The following is a 15,673-nucleotide window of genomic DNA, read 5'->3' as shown; positions in this document are numbered from 1 at the left end:
CTGAAAGTAGGCAAAGATACTTTGATTTTGATGAGATGGGCTTATGTTAGAAGATACCTTGCTGGTTTTCTGTTTAAGGAAAAGGGGGTGTGGGAGTGTGGCTGGAGAGACAGCTCAGCAGTTAAGAGCACTGACTGTTCTTCCAGAGGTCCTGAGTTCAATTCCCAGCAGCCACATGGTGGTTCACAACCACCTGTAATGGGACCAGATTCCCTCTTCTGGTGTGTCTGAAGACAGCTACAGTGTACACGTACACATTAAATAAATCTTTAAAAACTAAGAGGAGGGTTTAGAATTACTCTAGGCTTGAAGTAGCCCAAGGCAAGAGGCTCACTTGAGTGCTATGGCTGTGTGTATGTACCACCTCCTAAGAATAGACATCCTAGTTTTATTCTGACAGAAATGTGCTGATTCTGTCTGGCTCCCCATTCTCCTGCTGTAATGGGAGAGGTGCTGCTGACTCTGCTTGTTCTGTGCCTTCAGAGGCCGTCATCCCATGAATTGCTTGTTTCTCTTGAGTTCTGTACTTTCCTTCCTGACTTCTGGTTTTCTGTTTCCTTTGGTCAAAAAGTGCTGGTCCCTGTGTGATAGGTGGTCAGAAGGCCAAGCAATTGCTGTTAACTTTGACATTAAAATTCCCAGAGTATACCGCTGTGTGGTTTTGGTGACACCAGAGTCTTGGACACATACAGGGGCCTTACATGGATGTCTGGCAAACAGTCCGCCCTTACCTGTGCATTGAACATTGGAGTGGAATAAAGAGGCTGCCCACCAAGGCTGGTGGCCTACGTGAGGACCATCTCCCACCAGCTGCTAGCTCCATGTATGCCCCCTTACACACAGTGCGAGATCATGCAGTAAGTGTTGCTCATAGGGCCGAGCCCTGACGCGTTAAGAATAAAAAGTGCTAAGTGTCATTGGCACTACACAGTGTAGAAGAAGCAGACAAGACCTCTGGGATGACAGGATGTGACATTCAGGACAGACGAAGAGGAAATAAGATGGAGAAGAGACCATGGTTAACATGAAGTGGCAACACACCAAGTGCTGTGTGAACACTGAGGAGCCAGCATGTGATGAGAACTTTAAACTCTAGTCCTCTCTAAAGGACTAGGTGGCTTACCGTTCCAGAAGTGTAGTCTTAGCATCAGGGCAAGAAACACTGTGACGTTCCGGCAAACATGGTGCTGGAGAAGGAGCTGAGAGTTGTACATCACTTGAGGCAGCAGAGCCCGCCCCTCAGGGACAGACTTCCTCTAAAAAAGGCCACGCCTACTCCAACAAGGCTACAAGCTAAATATTCCAAATGGCCATTCCCTTTCAAACCACATGGTAGGTCTGGTAGCAGGGACCTTGAGCTGTAAGACCTTTTTTAGTTTGCTTGTTTGGATTTGGGGGCCGGGGGGAAGGGTGTCACTTTATAGCGCTGGCTGGGTGGAAATTACATTGTAGATAGATCAGGCTGGCCTTAAACCACAGGTCTACCTGCCTCTGCCCTACCTTTGAAGACTTGGGACTAAAGAGCACCACTGTGCCTGTTTCATACATTTTTGGATGCAAAGAATGAAAACAAGGGGAGAGACAAGATGGGGGTGGGGGCCAGTCATTTCCCGGTTTTTGTACGGCATACCCTGAAGAGGAAGGAACAAGTTCAAAAAACTTGAGAAACTGCAATAGTAGAACAATTTTAGAAACATTTTAGAAGTTTGTATTTGGAAAGAAATGACATTAAAATGCATGTGAACTTAAAAGTGATAACATCACTTCCTGAAAGAGCAGTTTTGGTCCCTTAGACGACATTCAGTGTGGATCTCCCATTTAAAACAGTAGCTTGGGAGATGTGGTGCAGTTGACACAATACCAGCCTGTCTGAGTCCTGAAACGATTCCCAACACCAAAGAGAAAAGCACAAAGGAAAAAAACCACGTTCCTGCGTTGGGGTAAAGGCCTTTGGTAGGTATTACAGAACTGTAGCTGCTTTGCTATCTGACCTTTCTTGTATCAGGAAGTTAGGCTCAGTGAGGCTCTCATCTAGTGACCAAGCATTGCATGGTCTTTAAGGAAACATCAGTACCTGCTTCAAGCACGATTACTGTTGAGATCAGGCTGTGCCTTACTCCATGTTGAAACAGACAGTCGCTTTCCAGCCTGTGCATGGCCCTAGAAGACTCTCCACTCATGTGTCCCCCATAGTTGATGTGGCCTGCTCAACTGCCTGCCCATCCTCCTGCTCCCCAGTTAGGGCTTTCCTACTCTGAGCCTCGTCCAGCTTTTCTGGACTCTGGCTTTGCTCTTGAACCCAACTCTAGCAGTGCCAGCATGGGTCCCTCCTGGCTCAGGTCTGACTGGCAGAGAAAACAGCTCTGCTGTAGCTCCTTTAACATGTATTCATTCTGTGAGTCATACATATGCAGACATTTACTGTGTGGCATGATGTGAGAATTAATATTAGTAATTAAGATTGGCATAGAAGAATCTGTATACAAGAAGTACAGGGATTAAAATGAATCAGAGATCAAGGGATTGGCCAACCAGTGACTGGTCCAACTTGAGACCCAAACCACAGGAGAGAGAGCCCAGTCCCTGACACTATTACTGATTACCCTGCTATGCTTGCAGACAGGAGCCTAGCATAACTGTCTTCTGAGAGGTTTTACCCAGCAGCGGAAGGAAACAGATGCAGAGACCCACAGCCAAACAATAGGTGGAGCTTGGGAAGTCTTGTGGAAGAGTGAAGGGAAGGGTTGAGGGAGCCGGAGGGGTCAAGGACACCAACAAGAAGACCTACAGAGTCAACTAACCTGGGTCCACGGGTGCTCTCAGAGACTGAACCACCAGCCGAAGAGCATGCCTGGGCTGGACGTAGGCTCCGCACACAGGTGTAGCAGGTGTGCACTTGGTCTTCTTGTGGGTCCCCCTAGCAATTAGAGTGGGGGCTGTCTCTGACTCTGTTGCCTACCTTTGGGGGCTGCCTTGTCTGGTCTCAGTGAAAGAGGATGTTGTTAGTCCTACTGCAACTTGATGTACCAGGGTAGGGTGGTACCCACTAGGGAAGCCTCCCTTTTTCTGAGGAAAAAGAGATGGGAGGATGGGGGAGGGGTGAGAAGGTGGGACTTGGGGGAAAGGAGGGAAGCGAGGCTGTGATCGCTGTGATCGGGTATAAGTAAACCAGGGGAAAATATGGAAGTGTAAGCTGAATAAACCCTTTCCTCCCCAGCTTGCTTCTTGGTCATGATGTTTTGTACAGGAATACAAACCCTGACTAAGACAAGAGTATTGAAGCCCTTTCTCATCTCTGTGGTGCTTAGCTCGAGAGGCTGGGGTCCCAGAAACTCAGTGGGCACCAAAGCTATCCCAACCCAGCACGTTTCTGGGGTTTTGTCTCATGAGGTTCACGGATCACAGAGGGAGACACGGAACACTTTATTTATTGCAGGGAGAGGTCCGAGCTCCCGTCTGGAGGCGCATGGATTGGAGTATCAAGCAGTCTTACTGCCTCGGACTTAGCAAGGCTTTCCAGGACAAAGAATATGGGCGCAGTGAGCTGTCAGTCCAAGTTCTCATTCCAGGTGTCCAGGTCCTTGTGGGTTTTGGTCACATTCTCAGTGTGGTTTCTGAAAAAGGGAAAAAGACAGAGAAGAAGCCACACCCCTTTATGGTACCTCCCACTGAATGGGGCTACAGAATTTCTCAAGGACACTTCGGCTTTTGACCAAGAAACCAAGCCCTTTTCTTTAGGGCTGTTTTACACTGAGCTGGCCATCCAGTTTCCCCCTCCTGTTCTCATCAGCCACTGACTGACTGTCCTAACCTTACCTGTGGCATCTGTAATAACACCCTAGAGCTCTTAGAGATGTGGCCTGCAGAAGGTGCTATTATAAATTGCGTTCACAGCTGGTGGGTGTGGGGTACACATCTGTAACCCCAGCTCTCTAGAGACAGAGACAGGCAGATCTCTGGGAGTTTGAGGGCAACCTGGCCTACATAGTGAGCTCCAGGCCAGCCAAGGCTACATAGTGAGGTCGTGTCTGATGGCCTCTGTGGAACAATGTCATGGCTCCTCCTTTGACCACATGTCTACCAAGAACATAGAACCAGGCTGTTTGTCCTCCCTGCCCAACCCTGATGAGCTACTCAAGGCCTATAGGAGTGAATTTGTCATCATCTGCGCCACTAATTTAAAATATAGCCTGAAACAACAGGAAAAGTAGAAACAGAAGGGACAGTCACCTTCAATAAATACATGTGGGAGGCTATGGAGAACAACCAGTAACAGGACAAGGCTGGGAGTGGTACCTGCTGAGTTTAAATGCAATCCAAAGGGCATGGAGAGGTGACGACTGTCTTAGTCAGGGTTTTACTGCTGTGAACAGACACCATGACCAGTGCAAGTCTTATAAAGGACAACATTTAACTGGAGCTGGCTTACAGGTTCAGAGGTTCAGTCCATTGTCATCAAGGCAGGAGCATGGCAGTGTCCAGGCAGGCCTGGTGCAGGAGGAGCTGAGAGTTCTACATCTTCATCTGAAGGAAGCCAGGAGCAGACTGAGCATCCCCAGGCAGCTAGGAGGAGGGTCTCCAAGTGCACCCCCACAGTGACACACTTCCTCCAACAAGGCCACACCTTCTAATAGTGTCACTCCCTGGGCCAAGCATATGCAAACCATCACAGTGACTCATAGTATTTGCTGAGGTTGGGGATTTAGCTCAGTGGTAGAGCGCTTGCCTAGCAAGCTCAAGGCCCTGGGTTCGGTCCTCAGCTCCAAAAAAAAAAAAAAAGAGTATTTGCTGTCCTTGCAGAGGACCAGAGTCTGATGTCTAGCACTCATACTAGCTCACAACCACCTATTTAGTTCCAGCTCTGACCTCTCTGAGCACCCTCATACACGTGTGTGTGCTCACATAAAGATACACATATACAGGAGTAAAAGTGTTAGGAATAAATAAATAAGCAGCTGGAGAGGTGGCTCAGTTGTTAAGAACTTAAAGAGGACTCAGGTTTGAATCTCAGCATCCTCATGGAGGCTCACAATCATCTATAATCCAAGTCTTAGGGATCCTATATCTTCTTTTGGCCGCTGCAGGTACCAGCTATGCCATGATTGCATATACATTCAGGCAAAACACACACAGACATAAAAACCAATGAACGAATTGATAATAAACACAATATAAGTAAAAACTGAACTGGCCCACGCTGAGAAGATTGTGGGGTGCAGCAAGGACATCACGGAGCTGCAGGATATGCTCATAACAGCTGGAAGGGGTCATTAGCATTCTCGAAAGCAAGGTGACTGACGTGGTGAGATGTTAAGGGGAAATGTTCAGTGCCCAGTGCTAGGCCTGAAGGACGGGTCAGCAGGAGCTCCTGGGGGACCACCAGCAACACCCAGATGGAGATCCTCAAAGGCAAGCTAGGTGAATGCTTGCCTGGTAATGGGCAGGCTGCCCAGAGGACATTGCATGACAGCCAACTCCTGAAGATTGACAATCCAGATGAGCTAGTGACCCCGAATTTTGGTTGTTCAGTTTCCTGTTTATGAAGACGTTCTCCTGTATCCTGTAAACACAGAAAACACAGCTCTGTTTCTGTGTAGATCAAGTTGGTCTTGAACTCAGAAATCTCAGAAACCTCTGCCTCCCCAGTGCTGGGATTAAAGGCATACATAATTCACAGCTACCTCACAACCCTCACCTCAGAGAAAATAGTTATCTTATTCTGGAGCCAAATATGAGTGGGACACAGATTTGGGTTGCCCTGAATTCCACGTTCTTGAATCTAGTCTCGAGAAGTTAGTATAATGACAGAACAGCGTGTCGTGAATCAGGATATTTCTTTTTTTTTTTTTTTTTTCTCTCTTTTCTTTTGGAGCTGGGGACCGAACCCAGGGCCTTGTGATCGCTAGGCAAGCGCTCTACTGCTGAGCTAAATCCCCAACCCCCGATCAGGATACTTCTTAAATATATAGGTCAGCTTCATTAACACTGCAGGATATTTAATCGCACTATGGTCCCTCAGATTGTGTTCTTTACTGAATGACCAAGCCAGCTCAGTCAGCCGAACAGGGTCTCAAGGGAGGGAGTGAGAATGGAAAAGAAAAAGACAACTAGAAAACATAACATGACTCCAGTCAGGGTTGAGGCTGACGGGGGGGGGGGGGGGGTGTTATCCTTCTCCAGCCTGCTTTTATACCATTCTAAGTACATGCAAAGAGTAAGGTCAGTTCTAAGTCAAGGAGCAAGCTAGGCAACAAAGTCCGGTGATCACTGTTTCTAGGGGCTTATCAGGTTGCCCAAGATTAAAGGAATAACACACCCTCCTCCGCTGAGTTAACCCAAATGTAAATATTCTTATCTCAGCCTACTTCCCTGTCTTAGCCCAGAGTCAAATTTCTGCCCAACTTCTAGAAGTGGCCCCAAAAGTTCTCCATACAGGGGTGGTGTGTGTGTGTGTGTGTGTGTGTGTGTGTGTGTGTCTGTCTGTCTGTCTGTCTGTCTGTCTCTAGTTGTGGTGTGACTTATCCTCGTCCTTTAGCACACACCTTTAATCCTTCTGGCTAGATTATAGACATGGCCTTAGTACACACCTTTTACATTTTTAAAATTTTTCTTAAATTTATTTATTTATTATATATAAGTACACTGTAGCTGTCTTCACACACACCAGAATAGGGCATCAGATCTCGTTATAGATGGTAGTGAACCACCCTGTGGTTGCTGGGATTTGAACTCAGGACCTCTGGAAGAGCAGACAGTGCTCTTAACCACTGAGCCATCTCTCCAGTCCCCCACACCTTTTTCTTTTAAAAAAAAGGTTTATTTATTCTATATAACCACACTGTAGCTGTCTTCAAACACACCAGAAAAGGCATCGAACCCATTACAGATGGCTGTGAGCCACCATATGGTTGCTGGAATTTGAACTCAGAACCTCAGGAAGAGCAGTCAGTGCTCTTAACCACTGAGCCAACTCTCTAGCCCTGGTACACACCTTTAATCTCAAACAAAAGAGGTAAAATTACTTCATAGAAAGAAGTATCCATGTTTGAAAGTGATGTCCAGTTGAGTGGCAGACAAAGTGAGAAATCAGAACTCTGTGAGTTCAAGGTCCGTCTGGTCTACAGAGCAAGTTTCAGGACAGAGAAACCCTGTGTTTAAAAACAACAAAACAGGGGCTGGGGATTTAGCTCAGTGGTAGAGCGCTTACCTAGGAAGCGCAAGGCCCTGGGTTCGGTCCCCAGCTCTGGAAAAAAAAAAAGAACCAAAACAAAACAAAACAAAAACAAACAAACAATGCCCCCAAACCAAAACCAAAATAAATAAAAAACATTTTTCTTTCTTTTGCTTTCTTCTTTCCCTTCATTTCCCCCCTAGTCCCATCCTTCCCTTACATTTTATCCTCTTCTGAATTGGTAAAGTACTCTACCAGAAGGCTTTCCCTAGGATGAGCTGAGAGAGGCTATAGGCTGTCCCACCAAGATCAGAGCCTGTGACCCCAAAGCACCGCCCTTCCGGAAACCAACATTTGAGTGAATTTGGTAAGCAATGAGCTGGAATCCTTACAAGCAAGTCTCTTTCCTGTTGACCGTGCCCACCATGGAATATTAATTTAGTATCTTGGTTGTGACGTACCAGGCATACAAGGTGCAAGACACCATAAGTGCTTCTTCGCTGAGCTGAACTCCAAGACTAACATGGGAATATAGGGCGGCCTCGCTGTGCTGAGCCACCAGGGTGCTACAGTTAATAAGAGTAAGCCATCAAGGGGTTGGGGATTTAGCTCAGTGGTAGAGCGCTTGCCTAGGAAGCGCAAGGCCCTGGGTTCGGTCCCCAGCTCCGAAAAAAAAAAAAAAAGAACCAAAAAACAAAACAAAATAAAACAAAACAAAAAAAAAAGAGTAAGCCATCATTAAAGTCTGTGAACATCACAGTACTTCCTAGAGGGGGATGAACCTGATACGTGGGCCACCGATTTAATTAGCATAAAGAAACATAAATATTTGTGAGAAATGACATTGAAAAACTGGTTTCACAACTCCCGTATAGTACTCGCTCGGGAAGTCATCGTTTGATGAGACCTACAATCTATCTGCAAGACGTTTTGCACAGTAAGATGGGACAGAGACTTGAACAAGGCTATATCCCTCCAGGAGGGTCACATAGTGGAAACTGGTCTCATACAGATAAGTGCCTAACGAAGGGGGGAAGCTCACAAACCCAGACAGGAACCGGGACTTCCTATCTGGAGAACACAGTGCGCTCTTTTCACAGCAAGCGCTAGCAGACTGCTGTAACAGTGGGTGCAGTGAATGACGCTGCAGTTCCAGCTCTGTCCGCATCCTACGCCGCTCACCGTCCTCCCTTCTCTCTCAACCACAAGACCCTTTTGTTCCTGAAGAGGATCAAGGCTGCTGGCATTAGGGGGCCTCGGGGTTATGTGGCCCAGTCTTCCTATTTTTTGACGCAGCCTAAAGCAGCTGAAGAGCTTGCTTATCGTGTCAGGGTACAGCTCAGCGGTGGAGCGCTGGCCCAGCACGTGTGGGGTGGAAAAGCGGCCCTGAGTCGTTTTCCTTTTGCTTCTTTATTGCGAGTGGTCCCCATAGTCAAGTTTTATGTTCTGCTGTATGTTTCTAGACACATCTCTTGTTCTTCTTCACGACCGATCCAGAGTGTGACCTTGGGAGCAGAAAGTCAGCCCTGTTCTCTTCAGTGGACTCGGCTGCCAAGCCCAGCTCTGCAAGGTTATGCTCACAGTGAAGCTTTGTTCCTTCTCTGGGAGACCGCCAGCCCTGTTAAACACAGCAATCACGAGAAAATGTAAACTACTTTATCTTAGTGTGTTTTACCCTTTTCCTCCAAGCTTTCACAGACAAACGGATGGACAGACAGACAGACAGACAGAGAGACACACACACACACACACACACACACACACACACATATTGAGATAGGATCTCACTCAGGATGGCCTGAGACTCACTGTGTAGCCCAAACTGGCTTGGAATTTCTTGTGATCCTCCTGCTTCAGCCTTACAGGGAGATACGTAACCTAGCAGTTAAAAGTTCAGTGTGTGTGTGTGTGTGTGTGTGTGTGTGTGTGTGTGTGTGTGTTTCTGTGTGTATATGGTGTATGTGCATATGTGTGTGCATAATGTGTGTTTCTGTGTGTATATGGTATATGTGTGTTGTATGTATGTATATATGTAGGGTGTGTTTCTGTGTGTATATGGTATATGTGTGTTGTATGTATATATGTAGGGTGTGTTTCTGTGTGTATATGGTGTATGTGTGTGTGTGTTGTATGTATGTATATATGTAGGGTGTATTTCTGTGTGTATATGGTGTATGTGCATGTGTGTGTGTTGTATGCAAGTATTTATGTAGGGTGCGTTTCTGTGTGTATATGGTGTATGTGCATGTGTGTGTGTTGTATGTATGTATATATGTAGGGTGTATTTCTGTGTGTATATGGTATATGTGTGTGTGTTGTATGTATGTATATATGTAGGGTGTGTTTCTGTGTGTATATGGTGTATGTGACAGCTGTCAGAGGTTGTTTCTCTACTTCTACTTCTACCTTGAAAAATTTGGGGATTGAACCTAGGCAGCTCTACTGAGATGTCGTGCTGGCCCTAAAACAACTCCTCCTCCTCCTCTTCCTCCCCCTCTTCCTCTTCCTCTTCCTCCTCCTCTTCTTCTTCTTCCTCCTCTTCCTCCTCCTCCCTTTACATATATGAATACATCGTCACTCTCTTTAGACACACTCAAGAAGAGGGCATCAGATCCTATTACAGATGGTTGTGAGCCACCATGTAGTTGCTGGGAATTGAACTCAGGACCTCTGGGAGAGCAGTCGCTGAGCCATCTCTCCAGCTCCTTCCTCTTCTTTTTGAGACAGGTTCTTTCTATGTCACCCTGGCTTTCCTGGAACTGACAGAAATCTGTTTGCTTCTGCCTCCTGAGTGCTGGGATTAAAGATGTGTGCATCTCACTTGGCAAAGCATCCACTTTAAGTGAAACCGAGGAGTCCAAAAACCTTGGGAATAAAATTTTCAGTTCCCTCGGGAAGTATGCTGGGCTCCTCAGAGGGAGCTGCTGACCATGTGCCTTTAGTCAGTGATGGCCCTGACTGAGGGAGGGTAAGTCTGCAGCTGAGTCAGCTCCTGGGACAGTGAGCTGAGGAGATAACAAGGCCAGATCTGAGCTTGTTCCAAAAATTCTCCAAGGCCTCACCGAATATAATAAAACTGACATAGCAACCAATCAAAAGTGTACTAATGTCACTACACTTCCTCTACCAATCGTGTTAGAGGTTACCTTACCTAACCCTTGTGGAAAATTCCCCCAGCCCTGCATAAAAGGGGCCAGCTAGCCCCTCAAGTCATTGCCATTTTGATGAATGGTTGACCCCTGCGTGCTGGTGGTTTCTGCAGAATAAACACTCTTGGTCTTTGTATACTATTTGAGTCTGGGGTCTTCCTTCAGTGATTCTTGAAACCCAACAAATATGTTTGCATTTGGTATATAATATAATTCTCAATGGAAATGTATGTGTAGTTTTCATAACTTTGATTTCTATTATGTGTATATGGGTGTTTTCCCTGTATGTATGTATGTATGTCCTGCGGTGTGCAGGATGTTGGGGGACACCCATGTTAGTTAGAACACGGTTCTGTGTTCTGCTTGTGGCATCATTTCATGCAATACAGACCTCATGTAAAATAAATAGAAAAAAAAAAAACAAACTAAGCAAAACCTGTTACAATGGATAGGTAAAGTCCTGTCTTCCCCTTCCTAAAGTGTGTCCAAAGTTAGCAGGGACTTACAGAAAGCCACCACAGTGCCTGTTTGTTCCTGGGCTACAGTCATGTCCACATAGAATAGCCCCTGATGTGACTGGTTGGCAGTGGCACATGACTTTAATCCCAGTACTCTAGAGGCAGAGGCAGGCAGATCTCTGTGCGTTTGAGATCAGCCTGTTCCACAGAGCAAGTTCCAGGACAGCCAGGGCTGCATTTTCTGAAGATTTATGTTCAGAAACAAGCCCAAGACATTAATTGTTGCTATGAAACTCCTGTTCATGGAGATGGGCTTGGGTTACAGCAAGTCATCTTACTATCTGGTCCCCTTACACTGCTCTGTGACAGAGTAACTTCCCACACAAGGGCTACACTCTGAGAGCGAGCAGAGGGAACTCAGTGTGCTTTACGATGTACGGCACTGTCCCTGACCGTCTTCCTACACTTGCTGTTCAGAGCGCATGACTAGGACAGCTTTAAATCATGCACCCTAAATAGACTCTACCAAGGCTTATGGGTTTCTCTAAATATTTATTTTTTTATGTGTGTGAATGTTTGCATGCATGTATGTGTACTGTGTGTGCCTGGTAGCCACCAGGCTCACCAAGAAGCCGTCCAAATTGTTAGGACAAAAGAAGCTCCCTTTTATGCCAAGCATCCATCTTGGTACCCACCATTTGTCTCTGACTTCAGTCCTTGGGGGATAAATTCCCAGTAACCCTGACTCAGTGATCCCTGCTCAGAAGTGTACAGCGGTGACCATCTACTTGTTTCTGCTTCCGTAACTTGCTCACGCAGATACCCGAAGACTGTCTTGAGCTGCCATCATTGGCGGAACAGATCAGCTTTTACTTGCTTGCGTAGATATTGAAGGTCTTCATCTGGTTTTCCCCTTTAAAGGTCCTTCCCATACCCTTCCTTCACGGCAATCTCAGATTTGGCTCAGGGATTGCATCCTGCCAGCAGCTAATCAATAAATCTTTTAATTATAATTGGGTTGGGTCTATGGTCTTTCCCCGGGGGTCACAAACTCCATAACACACCCCCGGAACTGGAGTTATAGGTGGTTGTGAACCATCATGGCTCTGGGAATCAACCCAGAGCTCTTTAAGAGAACAGCAAGTGGGGGTTGGGGATTTAGCTCAGCGGTAGAACGCTTGCCTAGCAAGCGCAAGGCCCTGGGTTTGATCCCCAACTCCGAAAAAAAGAAAAGAAAAGAAAAGAAAAAAAAGAGAGAGAGAGAGAACAGCAAGTGTATTTAACTACCGGGCCATCTCCTCAGCCCCAAGGCTTGTAGCTGACAGCAAAAGGATGAGGATTTTCACCGAGGCCTACATAGAAGGGTTCCTGACAGAACTCTGAACTTCTGGTGGACGGACTAGCCTATGGGGAATTGAGCAAGCCCTGAGTAGACATGGGTGGTGGACACAAGCATGGCCATGCTGGGGACCCCAATGTCTCACACCCCTGGAAATGGCAAAGCACTCCTCAGGTGGGGCTCAGAGGGATGGAAAAGCCTTCCTCTGGTCCAAGCATGAGTGTTCGTGAATGATTACCAGAGAAACTGCAAAGCTCTGCGTCTTCTTCCAGGATGTTTATGACCCCAGACTCCTTCCCTGTAGAAAGTTCCTGTGGAGTTTAAGCTGGTCTCCTTCTCCAGGTGATTACAATAAACCCATCTCCTGGGTTCACATGTATAAACACCGCGTGGGTTTGGTGGCTGTCGGTGGTGTATCTCCATCAGAGCCTACAGTTCCTCACCTGATCCCACTCTTCTGTTCTAGTGTCCGTGTGTCTGTCCTTTACTCCCTACTGCCCCAGTTAGGCAGTGGCAGTGAAGTGAACATTGTTGGGAGATAAATGCCTTTGCAGGAGAGAAATGTAACTTAGTGTATACACATCTGAGGCACACTCCAATCTGACAACACTGCAATTTAATTACGGCTTCAGTTAAGAAACAACATGGCGATGGGGGTGTAGATGATAAAAACAAAGTGTTAGGAGTTCAAAGGGAATCATTTTATTTTGGAAAAATTTTAAAAGATTTACTCATTCGTGTGTGTGTGTGTGTGTATGTGTGTGTGTGTATGGGTATGTGTGTGTATGTGTGGGTGTATGTGTGTGTATGTGTGTATATGTGTATGTGTGTATGTGTGTGTGTGCATGTGTGTATATGTGTGTATGTATGTATCTGTGTATGTGTGTATATGTGTGTATGTGTATATGTGTGTGTATATGTGTGTGCATGTGTGTGCATGTGTATGTGTAAATGTGCGTGTGTATGTATGTGTGTGTATATGTGTGTGCATGTGCATATGTGTGTGCATGTGTGTATATGTGTGTATGTGTGTATATGTGTGTGTATGTGTGTATATGTGTGTGTATGTATGTGTGCATGTGTGTGCATGTGTGTATGTGTGTGTGCATGTGTGTGCATGTGTGTGTATATGTGTGTGCATGTGTATGTGTAAATGTGCGTGTGTATGTATGTGTGTGTATATGTGTGTGAGTGTGAGTGGTGGAGCGAGAGCTTCACAGCACTCATGTGGAGATCAGAGGATAGCTTTGTAACGCCTCTAATTCTGCATTGTGGGCCCCAGGAAAAACACTCAGGTCCTTGAAGTTCACAGTAAAGGCCTTCACCGGCTGAGCCTCCTTTCGGGCCCCAGAAGTGGTTCGTTTAGAACTCTGAATTGGCCCTTCCACCCTACAAGTAAAGCAGCTCCAGTTTAATTCTTCCCACTCTGAAGAACATCCTTCCATATGGGGCTTGGGAAAGAAAGGGTAACTTTGCTGAGCCCACTGACGCCAAGCGTCAAATGAGCAGAGCATGGCTCCGTGTCTCTTCTCCAGTCACTCGAGCCCCTCTCAGCACTTCCTTGGGTAAGCATCTCCTGATGCTGTTCTGGAAGCTAAGACTTGTATCTACCATTGTTCAAGTCAGGAGCTACTAGCATTTGAGAAGAATGTTATCTGCCTGGGTGGCTTTGCTGTGAGTTTTAAAGACCCATAGTAGATAACGGTTACCAGCACAGAGTGTTTTCTAGCTGAGAGTTTTGGCTGGCTGGGCACGGTGCTGTACACTCGTAATCCCAGCACTTAGACGGAAGCAGGAAGATCCGAAGGTCAGAACTTGTTTTGGATTCATGGTTAGTTCAAGGATGGCTTGGGGTGCAGGAGACCATGTTTCAAGCCTCCAACCCCATGGGGCATCTGGGCTAATCCCCCAAAGCTCTTTTTTTGCAAATATGGAAATAGGAGTTCTAATCTTAGGTAACTGTCAGGAGACACATGATGAGAAAATCTAATTTTAAGAATTACTGTGGGCTTAGATTTTTTTCTTCAAAACCTACTTTTAATAAGGGTACTTAAATGACTTAGCCTCCCAAAGAAACCAGAAATTTCCACTTCAAGTTATCATATCCACCAGGTGGTGGTGGAGGCCCACACATTTAATCTCAGTACTTGGGAGGCAGAGGCAGGCAGATCTCCTTTGAGGTCAGCCTGGTCTACAAAGTAAGTTCTAGGACAGCCAAGGTTACACAAAGAAACGCTGCTTCAAAAAACTGAAAAATGAGAGAGGGGGAGGGGGAAGGGGAGAGAAAGGGAGGGAGGGAAAAGAAGAGGAGGGAGAGGAATGGGGAGGAGGAGGGGAGGGAGAGGAGAGAGAGGAGGGAGAGGAGAGAGAGGAGGGAGAGGAAGAAGGAGAAGGAGAGGGAGAGAGAAAGAAAGAGAGAGAGAGAGAGAGGGAGGGAGGGAGAGAGAGAGAAAGAAAGAAAGAAGGAAAGAAAGAAAGAAAGAAAGAAAGAAAGAAAGAAAGAAAGAAAGAAAGAAAGAATTTTACCTAGTCCAGCCTGAGATCACACCTGAACACTGTTCTAAATTGTTCAGGTGCTCCAGCTTCAAGGACACTGACGTAGTTTCAAGGTGTCAGTTGCTGAAGTCCATCTCACTGTCCAGAATTGAGAGTTCTAACTCTCTGGCTTGCTCTTGGCAGGTTTCCATCTTGAGAGTATAGCAAACCTCCTGGAGATGGGGGTAGAAAGGAAGAAAGGGCCTTGGCGCGAATGCCAGCTCCAGAGACTTAGGGCAGGAGCCGCTGACTTAGCAAAGGATCATGCTACAATGGGCTTTGTGTCTTGCTCTCCTTTGTGGCTATCCAAACTCTCTCCGGGAAGGGAGAGCCAGCACTGGGTGCGTTTGAATACCTGCCCTTTTTATTTTATGTGAGTTTTAATTATGGGGAAGCTGTAGGAAGGGCTGAGTGTGAGCGGCTCTGGCTCAGCGGGCGGTGACCGGCTGCAGCCCCGTAAATTTCTCCTTGTAAGAGAGCATTCTGGCCTGAGCTGTCTGCCTCTCTGAAGCCGGAGGGAGCCCCAGGGACTACCGGCTGGGTTTTCTTCAGTAAGTCAGGCTTCATGGAGGAATGCTCTATTCTGTTGGAAATCGGAAAGCTAAAAATCTGACCAAGGCAGAGGGATACAGCGTTAGCCCAGCCAACCTCATCACACAGACATTCACAGACACACAGACACATGTAAACACACACACACACTTCAAAGACTGGGTCTCTGGCCTGAAGAATTTCTGTTCTCGGTGTGGAGGATAAATCCAATACGCGTTATTCTAATAATTCAAAACACTTAGTAAGTCCCAGTAAGAGTCAGGTTACTTCTCTAGGGCAGAAATAAGATAAACTTGGAAGGGGATCCTAAAGCATCAGCCTCCCAACCGTCAGTGGGGGCTGCGCTAAGACAGATACCAACACTCAGTGAACCCTTTACAATGTCACCCTCACAGAAATAAATCAAACAGTTAATAAATAAACGAATTGAGTCTTTAAGCAGGATTCGAGGGGCTGGAGAGGTTGTAAG

The 15,673-nt window shown here is 46.4% G+C and overlaps 1 long non-coding RNA gene across 2 annotated transcripts; it reads right to left on the bottom strand.

Moving 5' to 3' along the window:
* Window positions 1-3,412: 3,412 nt before the first annotated feature.
* Window positions 3,413-5,180, bottom strand: LOC120098816 (uncharacterized). 2 transcript variants are annotated; one of them, XR_005497370.2, is made up of 2 exons: window positions 4,297-5,180; window positions 3,413-3,614 (listed from the first exon to the last, which is right to left on the bottom strand). It is a non-coding gene; the product is annotated as an uncharacterized LOC120098816 (long non-coding RNA). The 2 variants fall into 2 exon arrangements; XR_010060893.1 differs by having other exon boundaries at window positions 4,430-5,180.
* Window positions 5,181-15,673: the final 10,493 nt, after the last annotated feature.

Source organism: Rattus norvegicus, chromosome 20 (assembly GCF_036323735.1).
Source record: "Rattus norvegicus strain BN/NHsdMcwi chromosome 20, GRCr8, whole genome shotgun sequence".
NCBI lineage: Eukaryota > Metazoa > Chordata > Mammalia > Rodentia > Muridae > Rattus > Rattus norvegicus.
Note: the sequence above shows the minus strand (reverse complement) of the source record. Positions and strands in the feature narration are given on the sequence as shown.